Here is a 22028-nt window from a genome sequence, read left to right as displayed (position 1 = left end):
CTCAGATACACACGGGAACATGTGCGTTCCCTCCTGAGAGTGTTAAAGCACGTGAAATTTAAGTGTAAGACATTGAGACCCAAACGTTGGATGTTCACCATAGTTTGTGTGGGTCACAGAGCTGAAATCAAGATGTCAGTCTGGCTGTGTTAGCATCCAGAGGCTCTGGGAAAGAATGGCTCCAAGATTCTTCGGCTTGTTGGCATAATTCAGATTCTGCAGTTGCAGGACAGAGGTCCCCATTTCCTTGCTGGCTGTCATTCGGGGGACAGTCTCAGCTCCTAGAGGCCTCTCACTTGCCTTCCCTGCCACACCATTGGACTTCTTCAGAGCCAGCAATGGAGAGTCTCCCTCTTGTCCCTTTTGTACTTCAATTCAGGAAGAGTTCAGGTCCTTTTCATGGGGTGCCTGAGTAGGTCACATCCACCTAGAATAATCTCCCCATCTTAAAAAAAACAACTGATTTTGAACCTTAATTCCGTCTGCAAAATCCCTTCACTGCAGCACCTAGATTTAGAGTTTGATTGGATAAGTGGAAGGTTTGTGTACTTCCGTAAGTAGGAGTCTTAGGGGCTCTGTTAGAATTCTGCCTATTGCAAGCAGTGTCCCCACTTCACGGACCGAAGTGTCTTATTTCCTGAAACTCCTAAGGGAGTTTATCAGTGTTCATTTTATTTCAGTGACCTTGGTGAATGGGAAGACTACCACCTCCGTGAGCAGGAATGGCACCCAGCTTCCTGAGTCCACAGTGTGGCTCTGCTACTTAGTGGTGTGACCTTGGCTGTGCTGCTCTACTTACTCTACTTCTCTGCCTCTGTTTCCCTCATCTGTAAAATAACATGGAGTTAGTGATTGTTCTTTCCTCGTACGGTTTGTTTTTTAAATAAATTTATTTTATTTATCTGTTTTTGGCTGCGCTGGGTGTTTGATACTGCTCTCGGACTTTCTCTACTTGCGTCGAGCGGGGGTTACTCTTCGTAGTGGTGTGTGGGCTTCTCATTGCGGTGGTTTCTCTTGTTGCGGAGCACGGGCTCTAGGCGCGCAGGCTTCAGTAGTTGTGGCACGCAGGCTCAGCAGTTTTTACTCGGGGGCTCTAGAGCGTAGGTTCAGTAGTCGTGGCGCACGGGCTTAGTTGCTCCGTGGCACGTGGGATCTCTCCGGACCAGGGCTCGAACCCATGTCCCCTGCACTGGCAGGCAGATTCTTAACCACTGCGCCATCAGGGAAGCCCCCTCTTAGGGTTTTGATGATTAGATTTAATGCCCAGGGAACTCCAGGAACAGTGCTTGACTGTAAATTGCTTTAAAAGTGATCACTTTTGGAGCTTCCCTGGTGGTGCAGTGGTTGAGAGTCCACCTGCCTGCTGATGCAGGGGACACGGGTTTATGCCCGATCCGGGGAAGATTCCACTTGCCGCGGAGTGGCTGGGCCCGTGAGCCATGGCCGCTGAGCCTGCGCGTCCGGAGCCTGTGCTCCGCAACGGGAGAGGCCACAACAGTGACAGGCCCGTGTACCGCAATAAAAAAAATAAAATAAAATAAAGTGATTACTTTAAAAAAAATGCTTTTGAATCTGCAGTTATGCAATTCAGGTGTGTTAAGCATGTTCATTAATAGGAGTTCCTACTATAAAGAGACCCACAAATAAAAATAGAACTTTTCTTTCTTGTTCTTAACTATTTATTTCTGACTTGCTATGTTATACGCATATGCCTTTTATGGTGGGCTGCCACAAATTTATGTTGGAAAAAGTGGAATTTAAATAAATCTTTACTATGCTAATTTGATAGATTTTGATAATTCATTTCACTAGCATGGTATGATATTACCAGTAGCAGACTAAAAGCTGAGTTCACTTCTGGCTCTGCCCCTAAATCCTGATGAGTCCTATAGCTGGAAAGGCTTTTGGATATTATACTACGAATTAGTTATAACATTTACTCTGTTTAGGAAAAACTGGAGGAGTGCCTAAAGCAGTTAAAGGAGGAAAGAGTAATAAGACTTAAGGCTGATAAATGAGTCAATGAAGTAAACAATTTCTTATACTTTTGGGAGTGTTTTGGTTTTATTTCGATTTGATTTTAATCCATATACACATAGTTTGTAAACTTTAAAACTGTAATATGTTGCAAATTGGTTGTATCATATGGACTTTTGCATTTACTGGTATTTAGTGATCATATGATCTATATTCCAGAAAGCATGTTTTTAAAAATATGAAAATCTCGTTTTGTGTGTGTGTGTGTGTGTGTGTGTGTGTGTGTATGTGTGCGCACGCACACGCGCTTTATGACATTAGCTTATGATCTGTTCATGATTCTTTGATTCAAGAAAGCACTTTTTGTGCATATACTATATATACAGTAGCATAAAAGACATGATGAGACTCTCCTGGCAATGAACTAGGAAAGTGAATCATTTAAATAAATTTAAGGTATTGGAAAACTTCTAAGAATGCAATGAAAGATAAAAATATATACTGTAAGAATTACATTAGGTAATGTGCATGAAAGCAGGGCATAATCTAAAAAGTTCTAAATATACTTTATCAGAGGTTGAGCGTAGGGAGGAATTTTTCAAAGTGCATATCCACTGGATTGGCGGACACTCATTCAATAAGTGGTGAGCACCTGCTTATATAAGGCAAAAGGGGCATCATGAACATAACAGCCTTTCTGAGAAATACTGGAGTTGAGCTTATAGGGGGTTTTAAGTGCATAGGTGATGAGCGGAAGGGGAAGAGTGCACGGGAGTGAATATTTTGAAGGAGCCAAAGAAAACATTGGTGATCGTACATTTAATAAATTGGGTTGGGTATGATTTAGGACTTTTAAACGTTAAGCATTAGATATTTTGTTCACTAAAGTTAATTCTTAACATTCAGCAGAGTTGTAATATGTTTTGTTCAGATCAGATTATATAATTCACTTTCTAATTTAAGGGAAACTTAAAGCAGGTAATTTTCTGATGTGGAATGAGGCTCCATTATGAATTGAACCAGTTAGAAATGTGATCTTTCATGAAAGATCATTAATAAAACGATAACTTTGGTTTATTTATATACCACCTAAGCGTTATATAGGAAACTTTGTTGGGTGCCTGGGGGTTTTGGTTATTATGTGATAATGGTCTCTGTCTTTACTGGTGGAGAGTTAGGTTAATTACAGATTAATTACATTTTGAGTGTTTTAGTTTTGTTCCTTGAAACTAGGCAAGACTACTTTTGATGACAATGAGAAAAAAATCATGTCAGACATTTTCCGTCTTCTTTTATAGCTAGAACATGAAAATGCCCAGTTAAGAAATGTAACTTTCTCTTTGTCTGAAGCCCTTCATGTCCACAAGCATGATCCTGGATGATGAAGGTGTTTTGGGCAGCACTGAGAATTCTTTTCAGAAGTTCCATGCTTTCTTGGATCTCCTTAAAGATGCTGGGTTAGTTCATTTCTCTTCATGGCGTTCTTCTCTTTGCGACTGTAATGGTAGTTTGCTGAGGAACTGGAGCAATTTTCATCACTTACGTGGCCATATTTAGCCAAATTTAGTGTAATTATAAGTAATATAGTTGACGTTTTAAAAGGAGGAATTAAATTTTTTAAGAAATGCCAATAGGGGAGCCTGCTTTGGTAGAGTGGGGAGCCCATTATAAAAGAGTAACCTGTAGAGAGTAATTAGTAGGTACAGTTTTTTGTAAAGACTAAATTGAAAGCAGTTTTCATTGAAAATATTCGGGAATGGATAAGAATTTTCCTATCTTTCATTTACTTTGCTTGTTTGATAAGTTTGAATTAAAATTATTTTTGTCTTAGGCATAAAAATTATTATTAATCTGCAGGGAAGATATAGGTCAGTGGTTCTCAACCGTGAGCAATTTTGCTGAAAGAGGGAAGTGGAGATTGATAGGTGATGGAGTGGTGTTTTGTCAGTGAAATGAGTTGAGTGTTGGGAAGGAAGGAACAAACACATTCTTGGAAACTGGAGGAAAGGTGGTAAAGAAGTGTGGGAATGGAGGTGTGACTGGCAGTGGACGGGGTGCATGGTACATGTTGAAGCTGCTAGTGAGACAGTGGGATGTCTCCTAGAGGATGAATCTGGAAAGGGCTGAGAATTTGGGGGAGAGAGAGGCTTGTAGTATGGAGTAGGATGTTGGCTTTTAAGATTTTAGAAGTATTTCATGATTGTAGGTCTGGGGAAATCTAAACTGCTCTTCTGTGATTATAATAACCTTTATCTTTTCTCCTTTCCTCCTCTGGTCCAGGCTTGGGCAGCTGGCCACAATGGCTGGTATAGATCAGTCAGATTTTCATTTACTAGGTCATCCCCAGATGAATTCTACTGTTAGTAGTCCACCTAAAGAAGAAAAGAAGGCACTTGAAGAAGAAAAATCAGAGTCAAAGCAGAGTGCCCCAGGACCAACGCAAAATCTCCAAGTAAGTGGAGAGGACAGCACTTAAGGATTCTAAGAGTGATTAGCAAAAAGGAAATGACCAAGTCAGAGAGAAAATAATAATGGTCAGTCTCTAATAGTTCACATGCTCGGGAGCTAGAAGACTCTGGAGTCCTCCCCAAATCTGAGATTAGTAAATGTGGGCCTGTTTCATGATACTGTATTGTTGTACATAAGAAAACTGGAAGTTCTTTAGAAAGTGTATGAGTTAAAGCAAACTCTCCTTAATGAAGAAAGAAAACATTACAGAAAATATTCCAAATTTTAAGTTGTATAAATGTCTGTTCTATTCATATTTTATCTAGGTTTCTATTTGTATGCAGTCAGCTTAACAATGAAGGAACACTAATGGAGGTACACGTACTGATATAATTTTTAAAATAAGTAATCTTGACATAGCTGATACGTAAGATATTACAGTGACTCACCTGGTCATGGGAATCGGAGGGGAAACCTGTCAGCTTTTCCTCCAGCCTCACTTGGAGCCCCCTTCGCCCAGCTCAGCCAATCTCAGACTGGTCTTGGGAACTGACTGGTCTTCGGAACTGACAGTCTGGTCACAAACCATATTATATACTGTTCACATGTGCCTGGAGGATAGCAAAGAAATTAATTTTCTTACAGAGTAGGGTTTTATTTTTAGTGAGGGGAAGGAAATGGGTAATAACTACCCCAGTCACCAAAGTCTGAAAATGTAGCGGACATAGCCTTGGATATAGCTAGGTTAAGCTGAGAATCACTTGGCAGGATATAATTAAGAGAAAAACTGGCTCTGAAATCTTCTGAATAATCAATTGACTGTGTTAATAATAAGATCACAGAGTAACACTGAAGTTTTGAACTCTACTTTTTAATGGTTGGCTTTGTTCATCACTGAATTTTTGTCTTGTCTTTTGTCTTTCCCTCCAGTTTCAGAAAATTACAGGTGATGCTGGGATTCCTTTGCCTGTCAACTCCTTCCATGTCCCAGTCTCTACTCAGGAGGCCTTAGAAACTTCCAAAGACAACCTGGGGGTCGCAGTCACAGAGCAGCAGCAGGAGTCTTTTGAAGATTTCATTGCTAGAACATGTTCTCCTTCAGCAGACGTCATTTCTGGAACTGGAAGTCAAAGAAAAGAAGAGGAATTACCTAGATATAGCAGGTCTTCTTCAGAGAAAATGACCAGAGCATAATATACCAAAAACTACTCTGCTAAGAAACAACCTGGGAAGGACCTGCATTCCTGCTCTGACTCACCTGTAAAGCAGAAAAGCAAAGGAATTGGGCAAAATAATTCTTTGCTTAATGAACCAATTAGAAGTGAGTCTTCGAAAAAACACATTTCTGTTAAGAAAGAGAGTACAATAGTGACTGTTTCTTCAAAGACAACTAAAAGTAAACTCAGTCTACTAGAACATTCTGAAAGTGATACTCTTGGATCTGATTGTGAATTTCCAGAAAGCATCCATATTCCATCACGCCTAACATAGGTCTAAATCTTTTAAAATCTTTTAAAATTATGTTTTTGCCTTCAAATTTTAATAAATTATTTATGTTTTTATTATAGCATATGGTGTTTTAAAATACTTGACTGGAAGCCATTAGAGAAAGATTTATCTATACTTTTTTATTATAATGAAAGTTTTGGTGTATTTTTCCTTGTGACAGTTTGCACCATTCATTCAGCTAGTGTTTACTGAGGGTTTCATATGTACAGTACTTTTCTGGGTGCTATTGCTTTCAGCAGTGAACAAAATAAAGCTTTTGCTCTCCTGGAACTAACACTCTGTGGTGGGAGAAAACATAAACAACAAAACAGGGTAAGGGGTAAAAAGAGATGGGAATAATAAATGGCATAGTTTTACCATTTGGTTAACTGTCAAACTATTATAAATCGTATGGCCAGAAGCCATTGACATATTTTAATTCACAATAACCAGAGAGCATCAAACAATTTACCAAGGCACTTAACCGTGTTTATGGATTACAGCAACACTATGAGGTAGGGAACTATTACCATCCCCATTTATAGATGAGGAGTCTGAGGAGACATTATGTGAGTTGCCCAGAATTACACAGCTGTAAGTAAGTGGGAAGCTGGGATGTGACCAGAACCCATGCTCTTTTTTTTTAATGTATGGACTTTATTATGTTTCATTTGTTTCTGATTTATGTGATTTTTTTAAAGATTTTTTTTGATGTCGACTATTTTTAAAGTCTTTATGGAATTTGTTACAGTATTGCTTCTGTTTTATGTTTTGGTTTTTTGGTCGCAAGGCACGTGGGATCTTAGCTCCCCAACCAGGGATCGAACCCTCACCCCCTCCATTGGAAGGCGAAGTCTTAACCACCGGACCACTAGGGAAGTCCCCCTTCTGTGGTGATTTTTATGGCAGTTTTTTTAAATTTTATTTTTTATTGACGTATAGAATTACAGTGTTGTGTTAATTACTGCTGCACAGAAAAGTGACTCATTTATACATTTATATACATTCTTTTTCATATTCTTTTCCATTATGGTTTATCACAGGATATTGAATATAGTTCCCTGTGCTATACAGTAGGACCTTTTGGGGTTTTTTTAAATACATCCACTTTTTAAAAAATAAATGTATTTATTTTATTTTTGGCTGTGTTGGGTCTCCATTGCTACACACGGGCTTTCTGTAGTTGCGGTGAGCGGGGGCTACTCGTCTATGCGGTGTGCAGGCTTCTCATTTTGGTGGCTTCTCTTGTTGCAGAGCATGGGCTCTAGGTGCATGGAGTTCAGTAGTTGTGGCACACAGGCTTCAGTAGCTGTGACTCGCAGGCTCTACAGCGCAGGCTCAGTAGTTGTGGCAAAATAGTCAATAATTTAATACTGAATGGAGAATTAAGGACTCTAGAGCTAACCTTTGGAGAAAAGTAAGAACAGAAAAGATAAGATTTGGAACACTCATTATCCCTGTTTTCATATAACAGGATTTCTTGTCATCCAACTATTCGTTATCTACATCCTAATTTTAAGGTGTCTATAGATTCCAGCCCTTCTAAGTCAGCAAACTGATCATCCTGTTTCAGCAAATTACTCACTGATGGATTCATAACATAAACATAATACCATATAATAGAAATAAAATTCAAATCAACTTTAAAGTGAAATTCTGAATTTTAAAGATATAATATCATGAAGCCATTGTAAATAATACCAGAGATCTGCTGGGTTAAACATACAAAGCCATTGATAAATGAGGATGTGTAGTTAACAATTTAAAAAAGAGATACAATAGAAGTAAAAGAAAAAACAATTGAGTATCAAATAATTAAGAGAAGGCCTCGGAAAACTGTTGAATTTTTACCAGAATTAGCCTGTTTGAGCTGCTAACATTGAACATGCAGTGAAGGACAGTTTACTGTCCCATAAACCAGTTTTGCTGAAATAATCACTCAAAACAAAATGTAATTCTTTTTTTTTAATTGTGGCACTTGTGCTTAATTAAAATTTAACCTAAATTTTACTGGCTATAACAGAAAATATACTGGATTCGTTTATATAACAACATATTTTGACATAAATTTCAAATGAAAATTATTTTCAAATGTATTTTCAATTACTCTTCAGTCACTACAGATGATTTTAAGTACATGGATTTTTTTTTTTCATGTACAAATCATCCTTGAAAAATAAGGATTCTTTTACTTGAGTAGGACTTATCTTAATCCAGAGATCAGATCTAGGTCCAATAGACAAAATTTTAAAACTTAAAATTTTCTAATAGTAAAAGGCACTTAAAAGGTTAAAACCTCCTAACAGACCAGCATTCCGACTATAGAATCAGCTGATTTATGGGTAGTGAGCATTTTGTTATCAAAATACTCATCCACAGCTGAGTGAGCCTATAGCATGGATACATGGTAGATTTCTGTACCAGAAATTGGATGAGCTTGTGTGTGGATCTCCTTCCAAATGCTAAGATTTCAAGGGCTTAACTGAGACCAGAACAGCATTTTCCAAAGTTGCTGGAAACAAAGAGTCCTTTAAAATGTTCCACTGACAAAGGGTTGTAGAGCCAAATAAAGTTTAAAAACACTTCAGACCAAACTCTACTTAACAATGAAATTCACAGAGCACATTATAGCTCATTCCACATTTCAAAAGTCCTGCAGTCACGAAACATGTTTAAATTTACTGAACCCAGGATTTCTCAAGTTTATTTTACTACAAAATCCTTTTTCTTACTTTTCTTTTTTGTTGACTTCACATTCACTAATGTCCCATGGGAGCATAGGTGATATTCAAAATATTTAACAAACTTCAAGTGAAGGCGCTAAACAATCAGGAAGCTGTCTGACTAATTAGACTGACCCTAAAACTAGTGTTCTTTGGATCACTATTTAGAGGAAAAATCTGGTTTAAAACTGAGATCTTAATTGATAATCTAATGCCATCAATCTGCAAAGTTGCCTTAATTAGTAGGGGTTTTTTTTCTTTTTTTTTTTTGGTTACAGTTGCTGGACTTAAAGTGTAGCTGATATAACATAAATCATTTCAAAAAGGTCAAATGTATGATGTCACATGTTCTCTAGCGTCAAATCCATTTCACTAAGTCTAAAATAATCTCTTTCAAGAGACGCAATATTTTTTTAACCCTGGAAGGTTCGGTTCTAACCTTAAAATAACTTAAAGACACTTTTCAAAACTAAACTAAAAATTGAAAAAATAAATAATAAGTAGAAAAGGGCAAGAGCTAAAGTAAGAGACATTTTCACTGGCCATTAAAAAAATTCTCTTCTTAAATCTGATTTTTAAAAATGAATAGAAAAGACTGGCAATTAACTTATTTTCCCTGGTGACTACTGCCTGTTTGGGGTGATACAAACATTTACCTAGATAACTGTGCTTTAGGAGTAATAAGAATTATATTTTTGGTCTCTGTCCCAGTTTCTGCCACAGAGTTTCTAACACCCTTGGTATTTCCTAAGTGATGAGATGATAATGGTGTCTTTTGTTATGTTAACAAGGTGATCTTTGGAAAGCACCTAAGGATGGGAGCAGGCAGCCTGTGGAGCCAACCTTGTGATTAGAGGTTGGAACTTTCAGTCCCACCCCCTTGCCCTCAGGGCAGGGAAGAGCCACTCAAGACTGAGCTCAATTGCCCATGGCCAATGAGTTATTCAGTCACGCCTGTGTACTGAAGCCTCCATAAACCCCCAAGGACAGGGTTCAGGGAGCTTCCCAGTTGGTGAGCACATGGAGATTTGGGGAGAGTGGGCTCCATGCTTTCTCCCCATACCTCGTCCTATACATGTTTTCTATCTGGCTGTTGCTGAGTTTTATCATTTTATAATACACCGGTTAATCTAGTTAATAGAATATTTCTGTGAGTTCTATGAGTCACTTGGGCAAATTAATTAAAGCTTAGAAGGGGGTCGTTGGAACCTCTGATCTGTGGTACAAGGGTCAGAAGCACAGGTGACAACATATACTTGGTGACTGGCACCTGAAGTGTGTGTGTGCATTCCTGCTGGACTGAGCCCTTAACATGTGAGATCTGATGCTATCTACAGGTAGATAGTGCCAGAATTGAGTTGAATTATAGGACACCCAGCCGTTTGAGCACTGCTATGCTCTCTCATTGGAAATGGGGTGCTCAGGACCACTTAATGCTTTCCAGGCTCTGGCTTCTGTGAATTCATGACAACAGTAACCTCTGAAACATACACATGTACCTTTGCCACAAAAAACTTCTGATAGACACATAAGAAATTAATAAAAGTTGCTAAGAAAGGGGGTAAGGGACCTAACATTGGTTGGATGAGGGGGAAAAATATTCCAGAAGGAATTACTACTACTATCTATCTTGTGATAGTATGTGATTTTTAAATATGTGATCTCATTAGATTTTCCAAATACAAATAAACAAGATAATTATCTTTTTTTAAAAAAAAAGGCTGAAGAAAATGTAGTTTTATATACTTCAGGAAAAAGAAAATTGAGGGCGGATTTGATTATAGTGTTCAGTAGGCCAAGAAATGTGAATAAAGAAAGAATTACTATAAAGGGGCCGGAAAAATGATTTAGGAGACAAGACTTTAGGAGACACTTTCTGATAAGCAGAGCAGTAACTCTTGCCCATTTCCTTTGTTTTTGGCCACGAATGGTTAAAGGCTCCTGTGAGAGGGCTACAAGGGGACTAGTGTCCACATCAAGTGGATAGCTTAGATCCTGATACCAACTACTGGAAATTATCCAGGGCCCAGGAAAGAAGTACTGGTAAGCTGCAGTTGCCAGCACGGTGCTTGGTAGATGTAAATATTTGTGGGTCTGCTAAATTAATGGTAAGACTATAATTCATAATACCTTGCACACAAACTAGATTGGTAAGTTTTCAGTGGATGACTTTATTACCATTCAGAACTCAGTTAGATGGAACAGTACTCCTCAATGACTGAGAAATCAATCTTCCTCAATCTTCATGTATCACCATCTGCAAACATTGCTCTCTGTCACAGATTACCTGCCTTCAGCTATGGATGAGACAGTGAGATGCATTTCATTCTCCTCTTCCTGGACACACAGAACAATGACCTTTTCTAACCTCCCTTGGAGCCAGGCAGAGGTCAAGTTTTTGCATTCTTGTTGAAAGGGTATGGGTCTACCACTTTCAGGCCTGGCCAGGAGATATTATGCATGATTGCCCATGTTCCCTTCTGCTGTAGTTTAGGTAGTCATGCATTTAAGACAACACTTCAAGGTGGAGGGGGCATGGGTTCCTGATTCACTACTTGAAAGCAATCTGCTAAGAATGAACCACCTAATTCACATGGGTCTCTGACAAGAGAAATAAACATTTATTAAGTTAAGACACTTGGCTTTCAGGAGTGTTTGTTATACCACCTAGCATCAATTACCTTGAGTAATTCATTGCTAAACTGGTACACTGGTAATAACCACGGACTAGTGATGAGTCTACTTAATTCCAATCCTCTCCATTTCTCATTGATGATTTACTCTATACTCACCAGAAATTATTTTTCATAGGACTTCTTGATGACCATGTCAGTCTAGAATTATCCATAGTATCTCTGTCTATCTCTTCCTCCAATTCAACTTCCCAGTAGGGGACTGGCATTACCCCTCTGTGTAGATACAACCATGGAGGATCAGGTCCTAACGAGATCGTATCTAGAAGGGCCCTGTTCTACAAGGTTAATGGTTTATTTTGCTATACCTTGGATTCATATGTTGATTTAAAATAAAAAGTGACATGATTTTTGAAGGTTGAAGCTGAGTGGCTGAACCAAATTTCTATAATCAAGTTAACATATATTTTCCCCCTGAGTCTGTACTAGGTCATTTCTTAAAAATTATTTTTTCTATCCTATGAATCTATATGTTTACATGAGCATTAGTTATTATTCCCAACGTCTATGTTATGGACGGAAAATAGGATTCTTCTTGTGTCCCAACTCAAATCAAACAGTAAAGCATTGTTTACATTATACAAGGTTTACATTGCACAGGACTGTTTATATTCTACAAGCATCCTGAGGTCATGTCTAGACCCAATGGGGAAAAATGTCATAATAGATTAGTAAGGACTGTAATGAAGATGGAAGGGGAAAGTGGTGGCATATGTGCTAGGCATTTATTTCGCCAACTGAGGTCATTTCCTTGTCATGTATCACAATGCTACTGTAGTTGCTCATGTGCTGCAATCCACTGCCCACCCATCCACCCATCTAACATTTTTGAGGACTTAATCTGTGCCAAGGACTCTACTCTCTGCCTGAAAGGCAAGTGAAAAGTACAACCCAGGTCTTTCCTGAAGGAGCACATAAAGGAAGACTGATCTCTGAATAGTAAGTGACACAAGATAACGGCTGAATGGGTGGTTGCTTTTATCGTGTACTTGCAGGATAGAAATCAGAGAGAAAAATAGCTCCAAAGAGTTGGACAGTTATATTATCATTGATTTTCGAGTGACCACCAATTAAAGGGCATGCTTAGCAGCTAGAAATGAGGACCTCATTAGATGACTACAAGAGCCAGACACTTTCAAAACTTTCCCCTAAACTCTCAGTTCCATTTTCATTTCATGAAGAGACAGCTTGGGAAGTCAGAGGTCACGCTCTTGTATGTCCACAACAGGGATGATTTAAGGCACCGGTAAGCTCCTGCTGAGCTGCCACCTGAGGTCATATGACTGTGAATCATGGCGGGATATAATGACTTGGGCAACATTCTTTCCTGCAAATACGTACAAGATGGATGATGAATAGTATTGAAGTATAATATATGGTGCCGATCATGAATTTAAATTCCCTCAGAAATGGAGGAGAAACAATTAGCAAAGGGCATTCTTGACTTCGTTGAGCAGCAATGCCTCTCTGACTCCCGAGACACTCATTTTCAGCAGTCAGGCCACAAGATGTGTCTTCAATTTCTGCAAAATCTAGTTCTAGCTAGATTTGGGGAACTAATGGGAACATGATCTTAATGGATGTCTCATGTTTCTCATGCAGTGTGGCTGTGGAATTTTATGGGATGGAGTCAACAAAAAAGACAGGTCCTTTTTTACAGCATTCTTTATATCTGTTCAATCTTGTCACTACCATAGTGTCCTACTAAAAGGACGTTTCAGGGACTGTGTGAGGCCTGGTACTGTGCGTTTTTATAGTCAGAGTGGGTCAGCGGATGGAGAATCACATGAGAGAAAACAAGAGGATGAGGTGCTATTCCTGGCTCCAGCTTCACCTCAGAGAATGACCTTGGCAGAAGCACTTAAGCTCACTTTGAATCTTTGAACCTCAGTTTTCTTATCTGTGAAATGAGGAAAGAACATCTGCCCCTTTGCTCCCTCTCAGGATTGTTGGAGGATTAAACAGATCAGGGCTATAACCTGAAGTACAGTGAACTCATGAGGAAAAAAATTAGACATCACTTAACTGTATAATATTCTTTTTAATCATTACTAATTTCCAAAGGTGAAGAAAACCTTGTTTAAAAACAATATGTAAGCTGATTGTTTTTCTGGAAACAAAATAAAGGCTCAACTAGCAACCCTGCATTATAAAAGAGAACCTGAAATGCACATTCCAAATCTACTTCGAGACAGAAAGACCCCCAAATTCCTTCCAGTTTCCTAAGATTTTTCCACTATAATTTTTTTTGTTATTGTCTTCTTCATAAAATGTTAGTTATATTTTGGGGTTTTGCTATTGCATAGTTTAGCATATATAAGGAAATTGTCTTTCCAATTCACTAATAAAAAAGGGAGTACAGGAGAGAAGAAGGAAGAGAGGGAAGACGGAAGGAATAAATAGAGAACAAACCCACGTGGCTAGAAGAAACTGACCTGAGAAGACAAAACAATTCATAATTTAAAATACTATATAATACAAATGAAGTTAAAGATGTGTTTGCCCAGAAGAGGACTGACTTGAAGGAAACTGATATGATTTTCTGGATAACATCCTGTATTTCCCTGCTTTAGTGAAACAGTCACTCATAGAAGAGCTCTATCTACAGGGAAATTATGAAAGAAATAATCTTCATTTCTCCATGATTCTTTAAAACCAAATTGGACTTTATTCCTTCTTATTTCTCTCTCAAACTCCACTCTCTGACATAGAAAATAGCATTCTGGAATGACTTAGAATTAGAGATCAGTCAATATTTCATGATTTTAAGGTTCTTCATTATGAACAATGTGAATTTGGACCCAATAATCCTAATCCTAGCTTTTTCTTTAGTTCTATAGTTCTATTAGGCCATGTTGTTAGAGCACTGTTTACACTTATTGCCAATAGTCTCTGGATTGGAGGTCAAACTGTTACTTACCTTCTTCAGCATACCCTTCAATGATTAAATGCCCCCAAGGACTTTTAAGAATCATTTTCATCTTGTAAATATTTTTAAATTGACATCTTAACTTTATAGTTGCTTCCCCTGTGAGGGAAAGAGACTAGGGTGATGGAGGGTTTTTGCTTCTTACTTTGTATTTTTTCAAGTACTTACTACTTTTTAAATTAAAATCAAGGAACCAGCACAAGAATGCTAGTAAGGTGTAAGTGAGATGTAATGCTTGGTGTGCATAAGGGTTCAATAGTCCACTGTGAGAATGCAGCCTTTTGAACAACCTCAGTGATAAGTGGGAACCACTTGTCCACGACTATTTTATTTAAGATGCAATACTCATTTCTATCCCCTTCAATACATTTTAAGTACCCCAAGCTAGAATAATGGGGCTAGAGGTGCAAGAAGAATATTATACCAAACAGGGGCAATATAAAAAAACATTACAATCAAATTTTCCTTATTAAAAATATAAGTCAAAAACCTAAATACACTATTATTCCACGGAGTTTTAAGGTATATTAAAAACATTGTGATAGGATGTTTCAAAAATTATGGTACAATCCCCTTCTGACACCCTCATTCCTGAGTCACCACTTCAGCAGGACTGGGCTTTGGCATACTCAACCCACATGATGAGACAATAGCAAAAGAGCTTGATGGCTCAGTTGCCGAGGACTAGACCACTAGGTTCTGAAGACAAGTGGACCAGGTGCTCCCACGGTCCATGCCAACCACCAAACCTGTGAGTGAGGCTGTCTCAGACCAGCTCTCACTCAGCTGATCCATCAGTTGACTAAAACTGCACGAAGGAGCCCAGATAAAACCAAAAGTAAACACTACCCAGATGAATCCAGTCCCAAATTGCCAAGTAATTGCTATTTTAAGCCACTAAGTCTTTTGTTGTTTTGTTTTTTATATCTTTATTGGAGTATAATTTCTTTACAATGGTGTGTTAGTTTCTGCTTTATAACAAAGTGAATCAGTTATACATATACATATGTTCCCATATCTCTTCCCTCTTGTGTCTCCCTCCCTCCCACCCTCCCTATCCCACCCCTCTAGGTGGTCACAAAGCACCAAGCTGATCTCCCTAAGCCACTAAGTTGTGAGGTGGTTTGTAATACAGCAAAAGCTAATCTATACTCTAATACGATTTGGTCAAGTGGGTTTATCCTTGAGAATGCAAGGTTGGTTCAGTATCAGCCAATCAATTCATGTGATTCACTGTATTAGTTAAAAAAAAGGAGAAAATCATATCATCATTCTTTTTAGATACAGGAGATAAAAAACATCCCATGAGGTTCAAAATCTATTGGGTAGGGTAAATTTTATAAAACTAGATCCAAATAATAACTATCTTTCCTTGATAAAGGCTATATACCAAAAATACATGGCACATGTATACACTAACAAAAATTATTATACTACTAATTTTTTTAAAAAATTAGCATTTCCTTTAAGGAGAGAATTGAGATAAAGATTTCTAACATTACTGGTCTATTGGAACTGAACTTTTTGGAGCTGTGTATTGAGAGAAATAGAAAGAGAGAGAAGGTTTAGAAGAATATAGATAAAAATGTCATATTTATAGATTGTTTTGATTATGTATTTCATTGGAAACACAGGAAAATCAATAAGCTATTAAATCTAAGAAAAGAGCTCAACATAGGGGCTGGAAAAAAATTAATACACCAAAATCAATTGTGTTCCTCCATAGCATCAATATCTAGATACAATACAAGATGAATTTACCATAGTAACAAAACCTATAGAGAGTATGGGGTTTCACCTAATAAATTATGCAGAAAATCTTCATAATGAAAACTTTATTAGAGGACACATGAGTAAAAGAAATATATATCACAGGTACGGATGAGATGACTTGCTATAAAAATATAAATGTCCTTATATTAATCTATAAAATTAAATGCAACTGTAATAAAAGGCCAAGCTGTTTTTTTTTTTTTTTTTTTGAGGGACAGCATAAAAAAGTGATTCTAAAATGTATCTGGGGGACTTCCCTGGTGGCGTAGTGGTTGAGAATCCGCCTGCCAATGGAGGGAACATGGGTTCAATCCCCGGTCCAGGAAGATCCCACATGCCACGGAGCAACTAAGCTGGTGCACCACAACTGCTGAGCCTGCACTCTAGAGCCCACGAACCACAACTACTGAAGCCCACGAGCCTGGAGCCTGTGCTCCGCAATAAGGGAAGCCACTGCAATGAGAAGCCTGTGCACCACAACAAAGAGTAGCCTCCTGCCCCACCCCTCGCTGCAACTAGACAAAGCTCGCACGCAGCAATGAAGACCTAATGCAGCCAAAAAAAAAAAAGAAAAGAAAAAAAAAGAGCAGATTGTTCTATCTCCTATAAAAAAATTAAAATAAAATAAAATAAAATGTATCTGGAAGAATAAAGTTCTCCATACAGCTAAGGTAGTTTTGAAAAATAAGCTCAAAATGGAGAATGTGCCCTATACATTAAGATATATTGGGAAGTCATGATAGATAAGAACTGTGTGATGCCCTTGGAAGAAACGGCAAACAAGAAAACAAACAGGTGGCCTAGAAATAGAGCTATATACAGATAGGAAGTTGGCACATGAAAGAGATGGAATCATACTCCAATGGAGGAAGCTGAATTACAGCTTTTGGGGAAACAGTCTCATTTTAAAAAGAGATATGAGGCTGGATCTTAACCTAGTGATATCACTTATGTTGTAGCCAGTCCTATATAGCTCACCTAATCTTCACAAAAAAATCCACAAGGCATAAACTATTATCCTCTTTTCACAGGTGGAAAAACTGAGGTATGAGAGATAAAATGACTAGCCTAAGAAGTACATGGTGGAGCTGGAACTTAAACCCCACAGAAATCATTCTATTAACCATTATGTTATATAATTCCACCTAATGTACAAAACTAAAATACAATAGTTTTAATATCTAAATGTGAAAAATAAAATCTAGAGAGAATAAAAGAAATTGCAAGGTAATTTATTTGTGATTTCAGGGTAAGAGATAAAATACATCTTTGAAAAATAAAGAAGCATACATTGTATGAAGCAAAAGTGATGAATTTAACTATATTAAAATTATAAATTTATTAATATAAAAAATCTGATTTAAAAAAATGGGCAGAAGAGCTGAAGAGACATTTTTCCAAAGAAAACATACAGATGGCCAACAGGCACATGAAAAGATGCTCAACATCACTAGCCATCAGGGAAATGCAAATCAAAACCACAATGAGAGATCACCTCACACATGTCAGAATGGCTATCATAAAAAAGAACAAAACGAACAAGCCTTGGCGAGGATGTGGAGAAAAGGGAACCCTGGTACACTGTTGGTGGGAATGTTAACTGATGTAGCCACTAGAGGGGTGGGATAGGGAGGGTGGGAGGGAGACACAAGAGGAAGAAGATATGGGGACATATGTATATGTATAGCTGACTCACTTTGTTATAAAGCAGAAACTAACACACCATTGTAAAGCAACTATACTCCAATAAAGATGTTAATAAAAACAAACAAAACAGAACAACCATATAATCCAGTAATTCCACTCCTGGGTATATATCTGAAGAAAACAGAAACACTGATTTGAAAAGATGCATGCACCCACATCCAGTGTTTATAACAGCATTGTTTACAATAGCCAAGATATGGAAGCAACCTAAGTGTCCATCAACAGATGAATGAATAAAGAATGCATGCCATATATACACAATGGAACACTGCTCAGCCATAAAAAATGATTAAATTGTGCCATTTGCAACAACATAGATGGACCTGGAGGGTATTATGCTTAATGAAATAAGTCAGACAAAGACAAATACTGTAATGATATCACTTATAAGTAGAATCTAAAAAATAAGACAAATGAATGAATACAACAAAACAGAAACAGATTCACAGATATAGAAAACAATCTAGTGGTTACCAGTGGGGAGAGGGAAGCGAGAGGGGCAAGATACAGACTGGGAATTAGGAAGTGCAGACAACTATGTATAAAATAAATGAGATACAAGGATATATTGTAGGGCATGGGGAATATAGCCAATATTTTATAGTAACTTTCAATGGAGCATAATCTATAAAAATATTGAATCACCATGTTGTACACCTGAAATTAACATAATATTGTAAATCAATTATACTTTAATAAAAAATTAGAATTTTATGTACAATAAAGGATACCAAAGTCAGACTGAAAAACAGTTGATGGGTAGAAGACATATACATTATCTAAAACCCAATAAAGGACTCAAAATCTGAATACAAAAACTTCTACATCTCTAAAGACACAGAATACTCAATAGAAAAGTGAGCAAAGGTCATGATAGGCAATTCATAGAATGGAAAACATGAATAGCAAGAAAGTATATGAAGACCTAACTTTTCTAGAATCAGAGCAATGCAGAATTAAAACACCTTACTTCATATGAATCCACACATGCCAAATTTCCAGAAGTTAAAATGCAAATTATGCTGTGGAGCAACTACACCTGCGCACCACAACTACTGAGCCTGCGCTCTAGAGCCTGGGAGCCACAACTACTGAGCCCGCGCGCCTAGAGCCTGTGCTCCGCAACAAGAGAAGCCACTGCAATGAGAAGCCTGCGCACCGCAACGAAGAGTAGACCCCTCTCGCTGCAACTAGAGAGAGCCTGAGTGTAGCAACGAAGACCCAATGCAGCCAAAAATAAATAAATTGATTACTTTTTAAAAATGCAGATTAACAGCATGTGGTGACAAAGGATATGGCAAGAGAAAAATTCCAAGTATTGCTGGTGAGGGGAAAATGGTACAGCTATTCTGGGGAGGAATCTGTGAAATAAGGCATATATATGACTTCTACCTCAGCCATTCCACGGCTGCACTGTTACTCAAGGGGACATGTGGAAAGAGTGTATTAATGCTTTATGGTGGACATAAAGTGTTGAAAATAGCCTAAGTATGTATCAACAGGGTAATGGATAAGCAAAACATGGTATTAACATATGGTGGAATATTAGACAGTGGCCAGAAGCAATAATTTCTATGAAGCAACATAGACAAATTTTAAAACAATAATTTTGTGTAGAAAAAATAAAAGAATAGGATGTGATTTTTAGTCGATACTACTTTTGCAAAAATTAGAAAATACAAAACAATTCGGTATTTCAAATATATACATATGTTTAAAATAACTATGAAAGGTGAGTTGGGAAATTACATATTAAATGGCCCAAATGGTGCTATATAGGGGAAAATAAAGGAAATAAATCTGGCAGAGGAACATCGGGGCCAAAACCAATCTTAAAAGTATTAGAAAATAGAGTGACCATACACACTGATGATAGAGTGACATGAACTGAGGCATATGGTCCCTTTTGAGTACATGCCTTAAATACAAACTAAAAAAATAATGTCATAAGATTTACAAGCACTATAAAAATATTTAGCATTATTGCAGTAGATAGTAGAAATATATAACCTTTCAACTTAAATAAAAACAAGACTGATGAAATATCATCTTTGTTCCCATGTCATCCTTGCAAAGGAAGAAATAATAAATCAGCTTTTAAGATAGAATTTTTTACAATGAAAGATAAAAAAACAAAGAAAAAGAAACCCTAACTGCTTATCCCATGAAGGGAGAAAAAAACAATTTGAAAAGTCAGAGTAGAACTCTCTGAGGACAATATTTAACATCAATTTTTGTAAAACAGAATTTTAAGAAGCTGGTTTTGAATTGTTTATAGAGTTTCTAATTAGCATGCTGAGGAAATACAGGGTCCATCTTAATCCAGAAGCAAATAAAAAGTTCTGACTCTTAAAATTCTAGGCTCTAGAGTAGGTGCGTGCTGGTGTGCTGGTGTGTATGTATGTGTGTGTGCACATTTGCTGTGTGTTTTCAATAAACTCAAGAGTACATAACGGTGTATGTTATTACATTGTAACAATTCTTGAGCAAGTCTAACTGAAGGTCAGTAGCAGACAAGTAGATGCCGCTTAGGTGGCCCCCCAAACTCTCAGGTAATGCGCAGATCTGGCTTGGCAATCATGTTCTGCTTTTAGACATAATGCATTTTTATGTTCTTGTTAGCACTGAAAGACTAACTTGAATACTCTGCAATTGATGAAATGGACAACAGAGCAGTAACCTAGAGTTTACAAGTATTTGGGGCAGTAAAACTTTAGTTCTAGATTTAACTTGGATTTTAGTCCTAATTTAACTTGGATTTTCTACAACGCATTTTTTTTCTATAAACTGGAAGTATATACCACCATAATCCTAAAAAACCTGTGACTTTGGGCTTCAGGGGTCTAAGCCTTCTCTCTAAGTGACTGAAAGGTACAACTGGATATTAGACCCGTCTAAAAATTGTCCTTTTCTGCCCTCACATAAAAGGGTTCAGCTTGATTTTTGGATAGCTGTCATTAAAAAAAAAAAAAATGTGCAAAGAGCTAATGCCTTTTGCTACAAGACAAAACAATTTCTCCTGGACATGCAGTAATAGGAGGCAATGCCATGTGTTGGAAGCATGCACATATTTTATGATAGATATTAATCTGGAGGTTAACAGCTAGGTGCTCTGGTTGAAGTAGTTTATTTCAAACATACATATAATGTTAACCCACTTTGTAACAAAGCCTTCAACATTTCATATGCAAATTCTTTTTTCTTTCTAGTTTAAGCCCAAGGAAATCCCTATAAATCTTGTCACCAAAGAGAAAATATAAAGAATTCATAAGATTAAACAGTTCTTATCAATTGTATAAAAAACTAGAAATGTACTAACTAGACAAAAATGTAGATGTCTAAGAGAACGTCCAACAAACAGAAAAGTAGAGGACTGCACTGAGATTGCAATCCTGAGAAAAATACATTATTTCTAAATGAAGAAGTAAAAGGAGATAGTATAAATTGAAGCCAGAAGAAAAATTTAAAACCTACAAAAATACGAGTCAATACAAAGTTAAAAACCCATTAATTTTACTATATACCCAAAGGCTTCACAAAAGATCTCATGAATATCACAAATTAAAATAAAACAAACAAAAGTCAGAAATATTGTTTTCCCCAAATTGTACTACTACCTGCTTATTGCTTCAGTGGTAAGAAGAAAAATTATCTTCAAATAGTTAAATTGTATACCTACTTATATTTTAACTCTTAGGTGGATTTGTTATATAATATATATGATCTTTAAAGAAAACTTGTTGATTGTTTATTTTGGCATCTGTTAGGAAATTCCTATTTAATTAGATAAATCTCCTTAGATAACTCTTAAATAAAAATAGATGCAAATATAGTATGTTTCATATCATTCATTTTAGACCTCTAAGAGTTGGAAAAGCTCAACCTGGAGAAGAAACTAGTTTTATTGAGGGAAGAAACTACTTTCCAGTTTAGAAGAGGAGGGATTATCCCATTTCTGTAGAGGAAGCAATCAGGAAGATACAAAAAGAATGATCCTTGCCTAGTGCTAAGGCCAGAACTACTGTGAATATTGTACCAGATCTTGTAAAAAACAGCCACTGTGCTGGCACTCACAGGCCTGGGTCATGGTGTGTTTAACAATAAAACTTTGTTCCAAAGGATGGAACCCCTTTGGGCCAAAAAGCTTTCACCTGCATTACTCCATTAACCTCACTGTTTTGTTATGGGAAATGTGTTTATTTTTTGAAATGACATTGAAATATATCCTTAAAAGAACACTTTAGGTCTCAACAAGATTCTCTTCTCTTTCAGCCAACACATTACCTTTTA

At 37.2% G+C, this 22028-nt stretch overlaps 1 pseudogene across 1 annotated transcript in view; it reads left to right on the top strand.

The window, feature by feature from the left end:
* LOC309978952 (centrosomal protein of 78 kDa-like) overlaps nt 1-5916 on the top strand; it is a 29932-nt pseudogene extending 24016 nt beyond the window's left edge. The window contains exons 10-14 of the transcript in view: nt 1950-2027; nt 3276-3434; nt 4258-4429; nt 4752-4800; nt 5356-5916. The product of the transcript in view is annotated as a centrosomal protein of 78 kDa-like (transcript). The remainder of the gene's footprint in view (nt 1-1949; nt 2028-3275; nt 3435-4257; nt 4430-4751; nt 4801-5355) is intronic.
* Nucleotides 5917-22028: the final 16112 nt, after the last annotated feature.

The sequence above is a fragment of the Leucopleurus acutus genome (assembly GCF_964270905.1).
Source record: "Leucopleurus acutus genome assembly, contig: HAP1_SCAFFOLD_358, whole genome shotgun sequence".
In the NCBI taxonomy this organism is placed as follows: Eukaryota; Metazoa; Chordata; class Mammalia; order Artiodactyla; family Delphinidae; genus Leucopleurus; species Leucopleurus acutus.
This window is presented reverse-complemented; position numbering and strand designations above follow the sequence as displayed.